The sequence below is a fragment of the Coregonus lavaretus genome, assembly GCF_964263955.1.
Source record: "Coregonus lavaretus genome assembly, chromosome: 9".
Lineage (NCBI taxonomy): Eukaryota > Metazoa > Chordata > Actinopteri > Salmoniformes > Salmonidae > Coregonus > Coregonus lavaretus.
In genome coordinates, this window is record NC_139996.1 from 26,270,735 (window position 1) to 26,291,607 (window position 20,873).

Here is a 20,873-nt window from a genome sequence, read left to right on the forward strand (position 1 = left end):
ACTGATAAGATGAGGGGGTACCATAGCATTGATGCATCTGATAATTACTGGATAGATCTGATATGACAGACTGGTCTCATAGACTAGACGTAACATAGTAAACGTAAATCTGAGACATTCCAATTAGTATGATATGTTACATTTGGTATGGTTACATAAGAAAGAAGGTTACTTAAGGTACATTTTTTAACATTTTGGTCATTTAGCAGAGCGACTTACAGTAGTGAGTTCATACATTTTCATACTTTTTTCGTACTGGTCCCCCGTGGGAATCAAACCCACAACCCCTGGCGTTGCAAGTGCCATGCTCTACCAACTGAGCTACAAGATAAAAACAAAAAGAGGGTGGTTGGATGGGTAGGCATATAACGTGAACGTATAGCAAACCCAAAGGTTGTGTTCGAATCACATCACAGAAAACTTTAGCATTTTAGCTAATTATCAACTTTGCAACTACTTAGCCTGTTAGCTAACCCTTTAAGTTAACTCCTAACCCTAACCCCTAGCCTAGATAGTGTTAGCTACCTAGCCACCTCTAGCTAACGTTAACCACAATAAATTGGAATTCGTTACATATCATACGTTTAGCATATTCACAACATATTGTACATTTAGTAAATTCAGAACATATCGTACGAATTGCAAATTCGTAACATATCATATGATTTGCATTCGTAACATATCATACGAAATGGATGATGGACATCCACAAATTAATACACACCATACGAAATGTAACATATATTGAAGCGAATTTGGGGGGGGTATCTCCAACCGGAACTTGAACCTGGGTCCAGTGACTGTCAAGCTAATGCCTTATCTGTTATCCCAAGAGGCCCAAACCTCTTGATGAAGTCGCTAGGTGTTGTGTTAAGATCACTACATAACCCCTTCCTTTGGGAGAGCATGTCCCCACGCTTCTCTATACCAAGTCCCTCACGTGGACACACCTCTCCAATGGCCCCACAGCCACCATCCCACTTCTGACACCAATGTAGCAAATTTGGGGGGTAGCTCCAACTGGGATTCGAACCCAGGTCCAGCAACTGTCAAGCCAACGCCTTAACCGTTACGCCAAGAGTGTTGTGTTAAGGTCGCTACAATATTATACTAAAAGCAGTGTCGCGGATTTACGTACAGAATGATATGAAATGCTCTGAGTCCATGTTGGATATGAGGGTTGAGCCATGGGAACATAAACCATAATTTACAGTAGACAATTCCTAATGTCAAGATGTTTTCCCCAGTGTTTAGTAAAGGGGAGAAGGCTTTTGAAATGTTCCAACAGTACCAAAAAGGTGTTGGGCCCCTAGCAAACACTAGAGGAAGATATGAGCTCACATCCCAGCTGAAAAGTTACAGTAACCTAGGCCATCACCACTCCTCCTCACTCACAGGCCATGCTACACAGGACATAAGGCACCTTTCTTTTTATCACAAAAGTTATTTGAACCTTAACTCTAACCCTAATCTCTCCCCAACACTGTGTGTACTTGCTCGTCATCACTTCTGACAATATCACTTGATCTTCATATTCTAGCACAATTCTGACCAGCGGCGTAGGCAGAAATTGCTGTGTGGCTGGGCATAATTAAAAGTGGCTAGGCCATCATTTTCCAGCAAAAATACATATTTAAGTGAAAATTAGTGAAATAATTTTTTTTGCCATGGGGCAGAGAGAAAAATGTGCAGTTTTATAGCTCAGGGATTCTTGAAAGATGGAACAATTTCAATTTTATTTCCACAAATAATTGTCTAAATATTTACAACATTTTAAATCTATATTTTGATAGACCAAAGTATCAGCTACTGTATCACACTATGTAAAGGAACAACCTCCTAAATGTTTTTTCGTCTTCATAAAATGCAATTTACTGGATTTATGTCAACTCCATCAGACAGCTCAACCATACAGTTTGCAAAATAACTGGGAAGAAATGTTTGATGTACCAATTCTTGTTACATGGTGGATGAACTGATACACAAACCAATGCTTGATTCAACACTTCGAGATTTTCAATTTAAATTATTATACAAAATTCTTGCCAGCAACAGAATGTTATATATATGGGGCATACAAAAATCTCAGCTCTGCAGATTTTGCTGTGAAGAAATAGAATCATTAGATAATTTATTCTGGTATTGTCCCCATGTAGCTTGTTTCTGGTCACAGGTTCAGGAATGGCTAAAAAATAAAAATAGCAGTGCTGGGCGATTTGGAAAGCCATAGTCAATCAATCAACAATATAATAATGCTCTTAGGAAAAATATTTATCTTTAACGTACAATCTGTGGATACTATGCGATTAAAGGAGTTCATAGTTCATGTGAGACATCATAGCACAGTAAAACATTTTATGGCGTGTGGAAATCAAAAGGGGGTGGTCTACGGAGATAGGTTGGATGGGCTGAGAGTAGCAGAGGGCTGGGTTTAAAAATCTCATGATGGTAATATGTATTACTGGTCATGACACTGCTGTCAAGGCAATGGAGGGGGGGGGGGGGGGGGTGGCGGAAAAGGAAATAAGGAAGAAATTGGAGCATATTATGAATAAACAGGGAGTGGGGGATTACAGAGGCCTTCTGAAAGTTCTGGTGAAGGAGAACATGATGGACAAGAAAAAAAGGAGAGATATGGAATATGTTTTGAATGAATATGGAATGGAGGATCGCACAGAACTTTTGGAAGAGCTTGAGGAGGAAATGGAACATGACGAGTGAGAATGTGGTAGCAGGTGCAGTGATGACTGCTGAGAAGAAGTTGAGTGTAGAGGGAAGTAGTGATGTGAGGAAGGTGGGTGTCAAGTGTAAAAACAGCAATACTTTCTCCAGTAGTTCAGAGATGGAACTTTTTGAGGGTGAGGGTGAAGTACCTGCGGCGAGGACCGCCAAATTCGGGCCTCATCCCAAGGATGATAAGGATGATTTTGGCCCAGTGGGAGTGAGATTTGTAGAGTGAATGGATCTTTGCTTTTGTGGTGTCAGTTTGGGTGGAGGAGAGGTTGGGGACTGTTGAGTTGGTGAAGGTAACTCAGAGTGGACTCGTGATTATTTGAAAGAGGAGTGGGAGGCCCCGGTGCACAACTGAGCAAGAGGACAAATACATTAGAGTGTCTAGTTTGAGAAACAGGTGCCTCACAGGTCCTCAACTGGCAGCTTCATTAAATAGTACCTGCAAAACACCTTTCTCAACGTCAACAGTGAAGAGGCGACTCTGGGATGCTGACCTTCTAGGCAGAGTTGCAAAGAAAAAGCCATATCTCAGACTGCCCATCTTAATCTTTTATTGGCCAGTCTGAGATATGGCTTTTTCTTTGCAACTCTGCCTAGAAGTTGTGCACCGGGGCCTCCCACTCCTCTTTCTATTCTGGTTAGAGCCAGTTTGCGCTGTTCTGTGAAGGGAGTAGTACACAGCGTTGTACGAGATCTTCGGTTTCTTGGCAATTTCTCGCATGGAACATCCTTCATTTCTCAGAACAAGAATAGACTGGGGAGTTTCAGAATAAAGTTATTTGTTTCTGGCCATTTTGAGCCTGTAATCGAACCCACAATTGCTGATGCTACAGATACTCAACTAGTCTCAAGAAGGTCAGTTTATTGCTTCTTTAATCTGCACAACAGTTTTCAGCTGTGCTAACATAATTGCAAAAGGGTTTTCTAATGATCAATTAGCCTTTTAAAATGATCAACTTGGATTAGCAAACACAACGTGCCATTGGAACACAGGACTGATGGTTGCTGATAATGGGCCTCTGTATGCCTATGTAGATATTCCATAAAAAAGCAGTTGTTTCCAGCTACAATAGCCATTTACAGCATTAACAATGGCTACACTCTATTTCTGATCAATTTGATGTTATTTTAATGGACAAAAAAAATGCTTTTCTTTCAAAAACAAGGACATTTCTAAGTGATCCCAAACTTTTGAATGGTAGTGTATATGTAACAAAACACCTGTAAAAAAACAAAACTGTGAAAACAAAGTCACTTTTGTCCTCCAAAAGTACTCTGAACAAAAATATAACACAACATGTAAAGTGTTGGTCATGTTTCATGAGCTGAAATAAAAGATCCCTTGAAATATTTCATATGCACAGAAAGCTTATTCCTCTCAAATGTTGTGCACAAATTTGTTTACATCCCTGTTAGTGAGCATTTCTCCTTTGCCAAGATAATCCATCCACCTGATAGGTGTGGCATATCAAGAAGCTGATTAAACAGCATGATCATTACACAGGTGCGCCTTGTACTGGGGACAATAAAAGGCCACTCTAAAATGTGCAGTTTTGTCACACAACACAATGCCACAGATCTCTCAAGTTTTGAGAGAGTGTGCAATTGGCATGATGACTGCAGGAATGTCCACCAGAGCTGTTGCCAGATAATTTAATGTTCATTTCTCTACCACATGGTTTTAGAGAATTTGGCAGTACGTCGAACCGGCCTCACAACTGCAGACCACATGTGTGGCATTGTGTGGGCGAGCGGTTTGCTGTTGTCAACGTTGTGAAGAGAGTGCCCCATGGTGGCGGTGGGGTTATGGTATGGGCAGGCAGGCATAAGCTACGAACAACGAACACAATTGCATTTTATCGATGGCAATTTTAATGAACAGAAATACCGTGACGAGATCCTGAGGCCCATTGTGAGGCCCATTTATTTTAAGGTATCTGTTACCAACAGATGTATATCTGTCTTCCCAGTCATGTGAAATCCATAGATTAGGGCCTAATGAATTTATTTCAATTGACTGATTTCCTCAGATGAACGTTAACTCAGTAAAATCTTTGAAATTGTTGCATGTTGCGTTTATATTTTTGTTCAGTATAACTTGGATGGGCTAATATTATTTTTTGTTTTTAATTCTGTCAGACACCATAATAGGCATTTCATTTTTACAATTATTGTCCAACAAGTGCTTAAATGTCTTGATTGTTTAATTATAATATTACATTCTTCAAATATGTAATACAAATCTCCACATTTATTTTTGTTTTGTTTTATAGCACTATTGCTCCAGGGCTAATTTCTTTAGCATTTTGGCATGTTTTTCTAGATTTAGAACATAAAACATTTATAAAGCAAACATTATCCCTTAGTTCTAGTACAGCAAATACTTCAAATCTTTAAGCATATGATGCAGAACAGTGATTTTTTTTGGTGCTGCTGTGCTGTTTGTTGCTACTTGGATACCTGCCAAACTTTTTGTTTTTTACCTTTAATAACAGTTGAATCTAAACTCTGCATTTAACACATTTACCAACTTCTTCGTTTTTTCCTCACTCTACTTTTTTCCTTCACCCCGGACTCTTTATCTGGACTCCACCAGCAGAAATGCTAAGTAGTAACATTAACGCTATGCCATCTAATTGCAGTCGCTGTACTCATAATATGCAGGAGAACTATCGCCTTATGGTGAGGATAGCGAAGTTGCAAGCCCAGCTTCAGATGCAATCTTTAGGCAAGGGCAATTTAAGTGTAGGATGAAACAGCGTCTGTGCCACAAGTAAGTACAGAGAGTAATATAAATCCCCCCGCCCTAGTCATTAGCAACCCCATTACCAGCAATATTAGACTTAAAAATAATCATCCAGCGATCATACGCTGTTTACCAGGGGGCAGGGCTACCGACGTAAAGGCTAATCTGAAGAGGGTGCTGGCTAAGGCTGAAACTGGCGAGTGTAGAGAGTATAGGGATATTGTTATCCACGTCGACACCAACGCTGTTAGGATGAAACAGTCAGAGGTCACCAAGCGCAACATAGCTTCAGCGTGTAAATTAGCTAGAAAGATGTGTCGGCATCGAGTAATTGTCTCTGGCCCCCTCCCAGTTAGGGGGAGTGATGAGCTCTACAGCAGAGTATCACAACTCAATCGCTGGTTGAAAACGGTTTTCTGCCCCTCCCAAAAGATAGAATTTGTAGATAATTGACCCTCTTTCTGGGACTCACCCACAAACAAGACCAATACTGGCCTGCTGAGGAGTGACGAACTCCATCCGAGCTGGAGGGGTGCTCTCATCTTATCTATCAACATAGACAGGGCTCTAACTCCTCTAGCTCCTCAATGAGATAGGGTGCAGGCAGCAGGCTGTTAGCCAGCCTGCCAGCTTAGTGGAGTCTGCCACTAGCACAGTCAGTGTTGTCAGCTCAGCTATCCCCATTGATACCGTTTCTGTTCCTCGATCTAGGTTGGGCAAAACTAAACATGGCGGTGTTCGCCTTAGCAATCTCACTGGAATAAAGACCTCCTCCATTCCTGTCATTATTGAAAGAGATTGTGATATCTCACATCTCAAAATAGGGCAACATAATGTTAGATCCCTCACTTCCAAGTCAGTCATTGTAAATGAACTAATCACTGATCATAACCTTGATGTGATTGGCCTGACTGAAACATGGCTCAAGCCTGATGAATTTACTGTGTTAAATGAGGCCTCTCCTCCTGGTTACACTAGTGACCATATCCCCTGCACATCCCGCAAAGGTGGAGGTGTTGCTAACATTTACGACAGCAAATTTCAATTTACACAAAAAAAAGACTGCGTTTTCGTCTTTTGAACTTCTAGCCATGAAATCTATGCAGCCTACTCAATCACTTTTTATAGCTACTGTTTATAGGCCTCCTGAGCCGTATATAGCGTTCCTCACTGAGTTCCCTGAATTCCTATCGGGCCTTGTAGTCATGGCAGATAATATTCTAACTTTTGGTGACTTCAATAATCACATGGAAAAATCCACAGACCCACTCCAAAAGGCTATCGGACCACCATCGTATTAAGTTTGCAATCGCAACAATAATCTGCTCAGAACCCAACCAAGGATTTTCAAAAGCCGCGCTATCAATTCTCGAACAACCCAAAGATTCCTAGATGCCCTTCCAGACTCCCTCCACCTACCCAAGGACATTGGAGTACAAAAATCGGTTAACCACCTAACTGAGGATCTAAATGTAACCTTGCGTAAGACCCTAGATGCAGTTGCACCCCTAAAAACTAAAAACATTTGTCACAAAAAATTTGCTCCCTGGTATACAGAAAAGTACCCGAGCCCTGAAGCAAGCTTTCATAAAATTGGAACAGAAATGGCGCGCCACCAAACTGGAAGTCTTCCGACTAGCTTGGAAAGACAGTACCTTGCAATATCGAAAAGCCCTCACAGCTGCTCAATCAGCCTATTTTTCCATCCTAATTGAGGAGAATAAAAACAATTCTAAATTAATTTTTGATACTGTCGCGAAGCTATCTAAAAAACAGCATTCCCCAGAGGATGGCTTTCACTTCAGCAGCGATTAATAATTGAACTTCTTTGACGGACTACTCTTTGAATCTGCGTATTTCTCCAAAGCTCAGTTGTCCTGAGTCTGCACAGAACTACCAGGACCTAGGATCAATGGAGACACTCACGTTTTTTAATCCTGTATCTCTTGACACATTCACGAAAATAATCATGGCCTCTAAACCTTCCATACTGGACCCTATTCCAACTAAACTACTGAAAGAGCTACATTTTTGAAAAAGCTGTTCCACAGCAACTCACTGCCTTCCTGAAGACAAATAATGTATACGAAACGCTTCAGCTTTTAACGGTACCAGAGCAAGGCTCTGTATCTGTCCTCGTGCTCCTAGACCTTAGTGCCGCTTTTGACACCATCGATCACCACATTCTTTTGGAGAGATTGGAAACCCTAATTGGTCTACACAGACAAGTTCTATCTTGGTTTAGATCCTATATGTCGGAAAGATATCAGTTCGTCTCTGTGGATGGTTTGTACTCTGACAAATAAATTGTACGTTTCGGTGTTCCTCAAGGTTCCGTTTTAGGACCACTATTGTTTTCACAATATATTCTACCTCTTGGTGATGTCATTCGGAATCACAATGTCAACTTTCACTGCTATGGTGAACATGGTGAAGCCCCAAAATTGCCTACCCTGGAAGCCTGTTTTTCAGACATAAGGAAGTGGATGGCGGGAAATGTTTCACTTTTAAAATCGGACAAAACAGAGATGCTAGTTCTAGGTCCCAAGAAACAAAGAGATCTGCTGTTGGATCTGACAATTAATCTTGATGGTTGTACAGTCATCTCAAATAAAATTGTGAAGGACCTCGTGTTACTCTGGACTCTGATCTCTCTTTTGACAAACATATCAAGAATATTTGAAGGGCAGCTTTTTTCCATCTTTGTAACATTGCATAAATCTGAAACCTTTTGTCCAAAAATGATGCAGAAAAGCTATTTCAAGCTAGATTACAATATTGAAATGCTCTACTCTCAGTTAGTGCTAAACACAGCTGCTAGAATGTTGACTAGAACCAAAAAGGTTTATCATATTACTCCAGTGCTAGCCTCTGGTTTGCTGTTAAGGCTAGGGCTGATTTCAATTTTTCGATAATCTCTATGATTTGGTCCTGCTGTACATACATACACATACGCTACGGTCACAAGACGTAGGCCTCCTTATTGTCCCTAGAATTTCTAAGCAAACAGCTGGAGGCAGGGCTTTCTCAGGGGTTGGGTTAAATGCGGAAGACACATTTCAGTTGAATGCATTCAGTTGTACAACTGACTAGATATCCCCCTTTCCCTTTTCCTTTCCTATTCACCTTATTTTCAACGGAAATATGGGCGGGGTCTGTTTAGGTTTTTTTGTGGGGGACTTCCGGTTAAGCACTTCCGGGCCAATAGTTCACAGCTAGCTAGCTAGCCAACAAACTCAGTATCGCTTCTCACAACTTCCCAAACATGGATTCACACAAAACTGGTATTTTAATGTTCGGTAAGGGGATGCCTCAATAACTGGAAGAAACAGAAGCTGTTCATGGAGCAGGAGTGTTTGACCACCAAACTTTTTTGAGGAGTGAGTGCAGTTGTGAGGTGCCTTTTGATTTGCACCCACCTCCTAAGGACGAGGCGTCTCTTCAGCTTTGTCTCAAAGCATTGAACTTGAAGAAACCACCAAACTGACCCCATGTGTGTTCCTATCACTTCGTGGACAAAAGGCTGACTGAAGAACATCCTTTACCTGAGAAGTGGCTGGGATATGATGCTCCAGTACAGACCAGAAGGTGACATCTCATTAGGACATCAACACATACAGGTAGCTGTTAGCTAGCTGCTACTCGCTAGCTATCGTCACAGATGGGTGTCCTGAATCAGGCAGAAGTTAGCTAGCTTAGCTAATTATGTTACTAGTTGGTAGCCACTCTGAAGTCCTACCATACTGTAGCTAGCTAACTGTTGGCTAGCTTACTCACTTAGCTGGCTAGCTTGAGGGCAGCCCATCTGATACAGTGTTGCTAGCTAACTAGCCTAACTAGTTAGTCCCTACAATGTTAGCTATCCAACAACTTCTGTCTGACAATGTCTCCCCTATGCCATGATTATCCCCATTATTGCTGGCATGTCACTGGAGATGCTCATGAAATGCTAACTAGCTAAATTATTAAACGATCAAGTGTTTTTGTTTTTTTTCCTAACCATGACCAGTAGGCTGTCTGTGTATTTTATTGCGTTAAACTTGTGGTCTCTCTTATGGGGGAAAATATCAAGGACAATGTTTCTGTGAAGATAGGAATGTGATTTTAGCTTTCTAACAAAATCATAGTGATAATAATACTTTTGCCTCGTAACTAGCCACGCTCGAGGGAGCTCAGAGAGCGTGTCAGTATGACGGAAACGCACCTCTTTACCAGAGTGCATAAAAGACTGAGATAAGAATGATCAGATCAGACTAGACGGAACTCAAGCTGCAGATGTTATCCATATTGGTCCCGACCCTGAAAATCAAGACGAGGTGAAGACGACAAAGTTGCCTCCACTAACAATCAATGTTACGGCTGAGTAGCTGTTCTAAGTATTGTATCTAAGGAGGTGAATTTAAGTGGGACCATCCTGTTACTCTCTTCAAACCCCACAGGGGATCATCGACGCGGCTGATTAGCCGTCCTCAGAAGACCACTTCCAGAACAAATGAAAGTAAACAGACGGCTAAGAAGAAGGACATTGTGACCTCTTGTGGACAATCTGAGCCTTACATCTGAGCCTTACATCTAAAAGAGAAGGCCCAATCGACCCTTCCCACGAAGGCCTGGGTCCAACAGAGATGACGAAGACAAACACGTAAATACATGCATTACTTCTTACCAAACGGGCGGCAGTTCTGGCAAAGTATTAGGATTACTACGAGCTTAGGTCCATGTGTATCGTAGAGATAACTAACACAAGTGTTTTTTTTCCCTCTCTCTTTAACTCGCCATCTTTTGTAATAAGTGTCATATTGTGTTAGTCCACTAGGGACCCGTTTCCATTGTATGAAGTTTATAATCCCTACCCATTTTTTATTTTTCCTTTATTTAACTAGGCAAGTCAGTTAAGAACAAATTCTTACTTACAATGACGGCCTACATTGGCCAAACCCGGACGACACTGGGCCAATTGTGCACCGCCCTACGGGACTCCCAATCACGGCCAGTTGTGATACAGCTTGGAATCGAACCAGGGGGTCTGTAGTGACGCCTCAAGCACTAAGATGCAGTGCCTTAGACCGCTGTGCCACTCGGGAGCCAGTGTATGTGTTTGTATCTTGTGTAAATAAATAATCGAATCAATTTGTGTGGTACGGAATGATCAGTAAGACCCGGGTTCATCCAGACTTAAAGAGCCTACAACTTTCAGAAAGAGACTGATATGGGCTCCCGAGTGGCGCAGCGGTCTAAGGCACTGCATCTCAGTGCTTGAGGCATCACTACAAACCCCCTGGTTCGATTCCAGGCTGTATCACAACCGGATGTGATGGGAGTCCCATAGGGCTGCACACAATTGGCCCAGCGTCGTCCGGGTGTAGCCTGCCATTGATTAATTTAATCTAGTAACAATTAAACATAGTAGGTAATTATTTGATAAATAATAGTCATCACAATAATAAAGGCATGACATATTGGAGCCCCAGTGCGAGGAGTCTAAGATAGAACTAGGTCTTACTGTTGAATTCAGTCTATAGGAATTGTGTAGCAAGCGCATGTTGAGAGTGGTTCCTTTTCATCCAGATACTAGTAAGGAGATATTGACTCTGGTGTTGTATATCTGATGAAAAGTAATTGTGTAGGGGATTACTGAATACTACGAGCGGCCGGCCGTATGGGCCGGCCGATTGAGCTATTCTGAGGAATGTACTCGTTGCCCATAACGTGTTACTATTTCTGTCTCTCGCGTTTCAGAAGCGCATAGACTCGGTCAGTATTCATTTCTTGAACTAGGACATATGAGCCGGTCAATTCAAGAATTTGAGAAGATATAGTTGTTGGCCGAAGCAAAGTATTATCTCTCTGTCTAACGCACTTCAGTAGCGTGAGTAAGACCAACGGCAAAAACATTTATTTTATGTTTCCATGTGTTCCAGTAAAACATTGCTAGCAAAAGAATTGCCGAAAGGGTTAACATGAGACGTCAGTTATAAACCCCTTCCCTTGTTAAAGGGGACCCTGTGTGTGCGTGGAAATTAGATTCCCTGTACAAGTAGGGTAGCTTTGCACTAGATGCTAAGCTAACGAAGGGAGAGCAGCCATTTTTGTTTATCCCTTGGTTCCAACGGAAGTTCCGCCCCTCGGGACTCCCGTTTGATTTCAGCTCTCTGCAATCAGTGACCACTGGTGTTGAAGATTCGCCAGTAATTATTTTTGAAACAATTAATGTGAGGGCACACTCTTAACCCACTGTTACAACGGGTTACACTGTATGATATCAATCCAATCTCAACTGGTTGGATATCATTGTCTCATTCGATTTAACCGGGAAGGTGAATCGCCAAACAAACCTTTTTCAGGGTTGGTCATTTGGATAAGGTCAACATTTATTTGTTCAAACCAATGCGACATTTTAAACTTTCTCCACATTAACCTAGATACAGCAACGCTTTTCAGGTTAATTAAAGTTTAATTTCCAGATAGCCTATACAGGTATGATTGATCATTATCATTGTTTAATCCATTCAATTTGCTTTTGCAAAGCTCATTGGGCCAACTCCAACGGTACTGGTCCAGTATTGACGGAAGTCCCGCCTTCACGGGAATCGCCAAACAAACCTTTTTCAGGGTTGGTCATTTTCATCCAGATTGATTTGGTTGAACAAAGGAGACAATTTAAACTTTTCCATATTAACCTAGATACAACAATGCTATCAGGTTAATTAAAGATAATTCCCAGATGGCCTATACAGGTATGATTAATCAATTAAAATGGCTTTTGCAAGTTCGTTAAAAGCCAACTCCAACATTACTGATCCAGTATTGGTGATTCAAACCGAATAAAATCGTTTTTGCAGCTTCCAACGACTCAAAACCCAAAATTGTACATACATTTAAACAACTAATAATCATAAAAATGAGCAAGCTATCAGAGGGGGTGCCATCCATTCCCCCGCTAATAAGTGAACCCTCACCCACAGAAAGACTGATCGCTGACCTCAGCAGCGATGCAAATCAAAACTATGCCGAAGGGTTGAGAATGTTAGCTCACAACGCCACACGCGAAAAAACTGCAGAAACGCGACAGACGCTCTCCAAAATAGGCCGGCAGGCACAGGCCTTGTAAAGGTTCTCTCCAGTTTAGCCCTGAACTATGCCCACCAGCAGAGATGGGCATTGGTCCAATACCGCTGTGCTCAGCAGAAGCACGAGCAAGAAACAATTGAGATGAAGGGACAGGTGGAGAGAACCAGGAAGCTAATGACAAAAGCTGACAAAGACAAGATGCTGCTTGCCGAGGAGCTGCATTTGAGAATGGATCAATTAAAAGATCTGGCAAACACTTATGACGAAGAACGAGCACAAACTCTCGAATAAATCCATTTTCTACAAGAACAAATCGATTTAGCCGACAGTAAATACGATGAAGTCCATGCAAAACTAGATGAATCTGACGAGCTAGCTAAAAACAAGGGCGACCAACTTGATGCCCTGCAAGCAGTTTTAAATGACACCACTCAAAGCAATAATGTTCTATTCCAAAAGCTGCAGACCAAAGAAGATCAGTTAATGAACACCTTGACCAAGTTGGATCACAAAACAGCGGAACTCATTGAAGTCGCTGACAGAATGAACGATGAGAGAACCCAGGTGAGGAAGTTGGAAAACTTGACCTCTAAGCAAGCGGAGGACATCTCATCACTGAATATCTCACTCCACACTCGAGACCTCTCCCTGCAAACCATGACAGATAAGTATGAGGCCAAACGGAGAAACTGCGACACTCACGCATCTAAAATAAATACCCTCAGCTCCCAAGTGGACTCTGCGATGCAGTAGAACACCACACTTAGGTACCATCTGGAGGAACTCCAGAACAGCCACGCGCTACCGTGTGACTACCCAACCGAGCAACCAAGCTCGCAACCGGAGCCTGGGGAATGAAGGAGTGTAGACGACAGGAGGTTTCAGACTTCACCTCTCTTAGGGGTCCCTCAGTCTTTTCATCTTGGTCGTTTGGCCCAGAGTAACATAGCGCCTCTTCGCCAACAAAATTTCTATTTGGCTCTTCCTCTTGGCCCTTCGGTCAAAAATTCCCCACGGGAGGAAGCAGACGCTCCCTGCGCACTTGGCGCGGAACGCCTTGAAAAAATCGTCAAAAACTTCCGCATTTTTGACCCCCTTCCAGGTAAGCCAAACGACATTGAGACGTTCTTAGCAGACATAGACGACGCCTTGGATGGCTACCCGAACGCTACGAATACTGACAGGTTTTACCAGTTGAAGTGAACGTCCAACAGACACGTGACAAGGTTAATCCGTCTACAACAGCAACACGTGCAAAACGACTACGAGGATTAACACCCAACAGTAAGTTAGACTAAATATTAGCACTTCATATATTTGAGGGTAATAACATTCCATCTGGATAATAACACAAATCAAATTATAAGGCTAGAGAAATGTATAGACAAATATTACAACAACACGCAACACCCAAACATGACGGAAGATAAACGAGGCAAATCAATCTCCAAGAGAAAACGCGACTCCTCGACTGATACAGATGATTTATGCTTTTCACCACTGGGACTGGTAAGTGTGGAAAGCGACCTATGGAAGTCGATAAATGACAAACTGGGCATACTAGAGTTGGTCAGTAATGATGTAAAAGAGTTGAAGGCGAGTCTTGAAATGAGTGACGGAAAAGCTGCGATAATAGAGAGCGATACCAAAAAACTAAAAGGGACATTCACTAGGATGGAAACGGGCATTAAGGGACTTAAAAGGGAGAACAACTTTCTGAGAGAAGCCTTACTAGACATACAAACTAGATCGATGAGAGAAAATCTAGTACTTACGGGTATCCGGGAAAAAGAAGGAGAAGTTACAGATTTTTTTTGAAGGACTTCTTTCTTACAGTACTTCAAATTCCACTCGAGGCTGTCGACAAAATCCAACTCGAACGTGTACACCATTTCGGACAAAGAGGACAGAGATATGAGCGTCCAATCGTTGCCAAATGTGCTTTTTTAAAGATTAAAGTAATGGTTAAAAGTCTAGGTAAAAGACTTGCTGGCACGAAAATAGGCATGAATGATCAGTTCCCGAGGGAGATTGCAGAACAGCGCCAAGTTCTGTACCCAATCTTCAAGGAAAATAGATTAAAAGGGAAGCGTGTTGCTCTCATTGTCGATAAACTGTATATTGTATATACCTCTCCCATGGGCAAAGAAACTCTAAAGGGGTGCTGATATTAATAAACAGTAATTTCGATCCGAATGTGCAAATTGTCCAAAAAGATACGCAAGGTAGATGGATTATTTTAAATATGTTATTAGACCATAAACAGATATGGCTCATTAACCTTTATGGACCAAATAATGATGATCCACACTTCTTTGACAATATATATAATAAATTATCAACCCTGCAAGCAATTCAAGACAATATTATTATGGTGGGGGATTATAATACTGTTTTAAGTAGCTCAATGGACCGTAAAGGAAATCACATTACAAACAATCAACCTCATGCTCTTAAGGAAATCGTGAATGTCATGGATACATTAGAACTAGTAGATATATGGAGGCTTAAATATCCTGATCTAGTGAGATATACATGGCAGAGACTCAATCAAGCTAGTCGTCTTGACTTATTTCTTATGTCATTCTCGTTGGCACCAAAAGTTTAAAAAGTGTTGATAGGGGACAGAATGCAGTCGGACCATCATATAATTGGCGTATACATTACTCTTACTGAATTTCCACGTGGGCGAGGATATTGGAAATTTAATCAAAGCCTATTGGATGATAACTTGTTTTTAACTAGGACAGAGGAATTTATTTTTACATTTTAGTCATTTAGCAGACGCTCTTATCCAGAGCTACTTACAGTTAGTGAGTGCATACATTTTCATACTGGCCATTTATGGGAAACGAACCCACAACCCTGGCGTTGCAAGCGCCATGCTCTACCAACTGAGCTACAGGGGACTGACTTTTTCCGACATAACATAGGTACAGCAAATCCCCTTATTGTATGGGACACCTTTAAATGTGCCTTTAGAGGCCATACAATTCAGTACTCATCTTGAAAACAAAAGCAATTTCAGGCAAAGGAGTCCATACTAACAAAGGAAATAGAAGGCCTAACAGAACAGTTAGATAGCAATAAAAACTGTAACATACAGGCTCAGAATAAATTAGAGGAAAAACAAAAAGAAATGGAGAAACTTATTCAAGAAAGATCAAGTGTAATAAATTATAAATATAAAGCAAACTGGATGGAATATGGGGAAAAAAGCACCAAATTATTTTCTAATCTTCAACATAGGAATGCTACCAAAAAGAATTAACTGAAACTGGTTACAAATGACGGAGTCACCCATTACTCTAATTGTAGAGATTTTTTTCTATTGATAATGTAAAATTAACAGCCATACAGAAAGACTCATGTGAAGGTGAAATTACAGAGGAGGAACTTCTGGATGCAATTAAAGACATTAAGTCCAGGAAAACTCCAGGGTTGGATGGCATACCAGTCGAGGTATACCAAACCTTTTTTGATATACTCAGAGGACCGTTATTAGCATGTTTTACCACTCCTATGTAAATGGTAGATTATCAGACACTCAAGAAGAAGGTCTGATTTCATTATTACTGAAACAGGATACAAGTGGTAAATATAAAGATCCAGTCCATTAACAAAATTGGAGGCCCCTTACACTTCAGTGCTGTGATGCCAAAATTCTAGCAAAATGTATAGCGCATAGAATTAAAAAGGTATTGCCGGACATTATTCATTCAAATCAGACAGGTTTTTTACATGGACGATACATTGGAGATAATATAAGGCAAGTACTGGAAACAATAGAACACTATGAAAAATCTGGGAAACCAGGCCTGCTATTCATAGCAGACTTCGAAAAGGCATTTGATAAAGTAGGACTGGGGTTTATATATAAATGCCTGGAGCATTTCAATTTTGGAGAATCTCTTATAAATTGGGTTAAAATCATGTATAGTAACCCTAGGTGTAAAATAGTCAATAATGGCTATTTCTTAGAAAGTTTTAAACTGTCAAGAGGAGTGAAACAAGGTTGTCCACTATCAGCATATCTATTTATTATGGCCATCGAGATGTTAGCTATTAAAATTAGATCCAACAATAATATCAAGGGATTAGAAAAATCCAGGGATTCAAAAACAAAGGTGTCCTTGTACGCTGATGATTCATGTTTTCTCTTAAATCCACAACTTTAATTCCTCCACAGCCTCATAGAGGATCTAGATACATTTTCTAACCCCTCTGGATTACAACCAAATTATGATAAATGTACAGTCGTGGTCAAAAGTTTTGAGAATGACACAAATACTAATTTTCACAAAGTCTGCTGCCTCAGTTTTGATGATGGCAATTTGCATATACTCCAGAATGTCATGAAGAGTGATCAGATGAATTGCAATGAATTGCATAGTCCCTCTTTGCCATGAAAATGAACGTAATCCCAAAAAACATTTCCACTGCATTTCAGCCCTGCCACAAAAGGACCAGCTGCCATCATGTCAGTGATTCTCTTGTTAACACAGGTGAGAGTGTTGACGAGGACAAGGCTGGAGATCACTCTGTCATGCTGATTGAGTTAGAATAACAGACTGGAAGCTTTAAAAGGAGGGTGGCGCTTGAAATCATTGTTCTTCCTCTGTTAACCATGGTTACCTGCAAGGAAACACGTGCAGTCATAATTGCTTTGCACAAAAAGGGCTTCACAGGCAAGGATATTGCTGCTAGTAAGATTGCACCTAAATCAACCATTTATCGGATCATCAAGAACTTCAAGGAGAGAGGTTCAATTGTTGTGAAGAAGGCGTCAGGGCACCCAAGAAAGTCCAGCAAGCGCCAGGACCGTCTCCTAAAGTTGATTCAGCTGCGGGATTGGGGCACCACCAGTGCAGAGCTTGCTCAGGAATGGCAGCAGGCAGGTGTGAGTGCATCTGCACACACAGTGAGGCAAAGACTTTTGGAGGATGGCCTGGTGTCAAGAAGGACAGCAAACAAGCCACTTCTCTCCAGGAAAAACATCAGGGACAGACTGATATTCTGCAAAAGGTACATGGATTGGACTGCTGACGACTGGGGTAAAGTCATTTTCTCTGTTGAATCCCCTTTCCGATTGTTTGGGGCATCCGGAAAACACAGTGAGCGCTACCATCAGTCCTGTGTCATGCCAACAGTAAAGCATCCTGAGACCCTTCATGTGTGGGGTTGCTTCTCAGCCAAGGGAGTGGGCTCACTCACATTTTTGCCTAAGAACACAGCCATGAATAAAGAATGGTACCAACACATCCTCCGAGAGGAAATTCTCCCAACCATCCAAGAACAGTTTGGTGATGACCAATTCCTTTTCCAGCATGATGGAGCACCTTGCCATAAGGCAAAAGTGATAACTAAGTGGCTCGGGGAACAAAACATCAACATTTTGGGTCCATGGCCAGGAAACTCCCCAGACCTTAATCCCATTTTGAACTTGTGGTCGATCCTCAAGAGGCGGGTGGACAAACAAAAACCGAGAGCTTGTTTCACCCAATGTTCAAGAATGGCCTTTTTCCCTTTATTCAGATTACAACCTCTCACTTTCAGTTATTTGAAAAGGAAATCATCTCCCAAATATCACTATTTCTAAAACAAGCCATAGAAAGTTGGTTGCAATTTCAATTTAATCCTCTAGAAACGACACAACAAATAATGCAACAAAAATTGTGGTTAAAATCAAATATACTAAATGATAAAAAAAACATTTTTTTTTACAAAATGTTTAAAAAAGGTATAATCTTCGTAAATTATATAATCGGTAGGACTGGTGGAGTTATGTCGCACATGCAGCTAACAAAAACATATGGAAAGGTCTGCTCTAACCAAAATTACAACCAAATAATTGCAGCAAAAATGGAAGAGGAAAGTGGAAGGGGGAAGAAGTAAGGAACTTGTCTGTCGGCCTTGCATTAAAGAACATAATTGGTTAAACAAAACTGTGATAAATAAAAACGTATACCAGTTTCATTTAAGGACCAAAGGATTGACAGCCGTCCCATATAGATTGCAAAATAGTTGGGAAGAGATTTTTTACGTACCGATTCCGTGGCATAGTGTTTATGAACTGATACGTAAAACGACGCCGGATTCAAAACTTCAAATTTTTTTGGAGCAGTGGCTTCTTCCTTGCTGAGCGGTCTTTCAGGTTATGTCGATACATTTTACTGTGGATATAGATACTTTTGTACCTGTTTCCTCCAGCATCTTCACAAGGTCCTTTGCTGTTGTTCTGGGATTGATTTGCACTTTTTGCACCAAACTACATTCATCTCTAGGATACAGAGCGCGTCTCCTTCCTGAGCGGTATGACGGCTGCGTGGTCCCATGGTGTTTATACTTGCGTACTATTGTTTGTACAGATGAACGTGGTACCTTCAGGCGTTTGGAAATTGCTCCCAATGATGAACCAGACTTGTGGAGGTCTACAATTTTTTTTCTGAGGTCTTGGCTGTTTTCTTTTGATTTTCCCATAATGTCAAGCAAAGAGGCACTGAGTTTGAACGTAGGCCTTGAAATACATCCACAGGTAGACCTTCAATTGACTCAAATGATTTCAATTAGCCTATCAGAAGCTTCTAAAGCCATGACATCATTTTCTATAATTTTCCAAGCTGTTTAAAGGCACAGTCAACTTAGTGTATGTAAACGTCTGACCCACTGGAATTGTGATACAGTGAATTATAAGTGAAATAATCTTTCTGTATACAATTGTTGGAAAGATTCCTTGTGTCAGGCACAAAGTAGATGTCCTAACCGACTTGCCAAAACTATAGTTTGTTAACAAGAAATGTGTGGAGTGGTTGAAAAACAAGTTTTAATGTCTCCAACCTAAGTGTATGTAAACTTCCAACTTCAACTGTATTTGCGAGAGAAAAAAAACATATGGGGGATTGAAAGTGATGCAGACAATTACATTGATGGAAGTTACAATCATTCTGCAATATTAAAGCTGATCTATCCCCCCCACCAAAAAAAAAAAAACACACCAAAAAAACACTATGCTAAACTTGCCACTGCTTTGAAAATAGAATTCAGTGGTTCTGCGACTCACAAACACGACAGCTCGCTGGCTAACACTGTCAAAAAAGCTCGGAATGAACACCCACAAGCCTACTATCATAGGCTTTGTTCAGCTCACTTTGGCATGCTCACTGAAACAGGAATGGAAGAGCCATTACCATTCAAACAAATGTTTCTGTCAAACATGTATCCCAACTTCATTAACTACTTGGGCCCTACTGCCCATGTTGGTTTACCAATTTAGGCACTCCGAGAGCTTGCGAGCACAGCAAGGGGGGGGGGGGGGGGGGCATCAAGGACAGGAGCGGAAAAAGATGACGCACCAGGTGGGCGGCTACCACATACATACCACACCGAAGTCCACCGCAGTAACGATAGCTACAAAGAACGTCCCCAACCAAACAGGCCCCGCAGAGGTCGATCTGGCCGCTACGTTCCTGCATCTAACCCTCACAAATGGTCAGGGAACAAGGGTAACAAGCGTAACAAGAGTAACAAAGGGTTCAATGATGACCAAAACGTAACCCAAAGATCTCTAGAAGCTCTGATAAGAGATGTACTTCAGTGAAAACATTTTGAGAAAGAGGGAACCGATAAGTCACCATGACTAGGCGTGAAATTGCCGGAGAATGGGTTCCCCGAAATTAACACCATTTGCCAGGTCGGAAACGTTCACCTTAACACCGCCCTCACTCAAATCCCAGTCCAGGGCCCGCTCGATCTAGACACAAGCCCATCATGGGCTTTGTCTAGAGACCATGATATAGATGTTGCGATGCACAAGATAAGCAGCGTTGCAACAGCTGATTCCTCTCCCATTCCGATAGAGGACTGCAATCTCCACTTAGCTGTCTTAGAGGACTGTTTGACCTGTGATGCACTGATAGATTCGGGTTAGACTATTTCCCTCATATCTCAGACTTTGCTGGATGAACTCAAAAGGGCAGTGGACCCAGCGAAACGTTGGTTAAAAACAGAATTATGCGACACTAAACTTTGAGGTTTCACTCAGGCTACCTCGCCTCTTACCAAGCGTATCCTACTAAAACTGAACTTCGAAAACGTGTCACTTGTCCACCCTGTGTATGTCACTAGCATTGACACTGAGCAGATGCTGATTGGGATGGATTTAATAGACCGTTTGGTACCACTGATGGATTGGAAATCCAACCAAATCTGGTCACAAATCACAATAACTCCGCTGACACCACCGCCTTCATCGAAGGCTACATGCAATACGTTATGCGACGATGACGGTTCCGCGTCATCAGCTGACATACCCCCAGTGAACTTG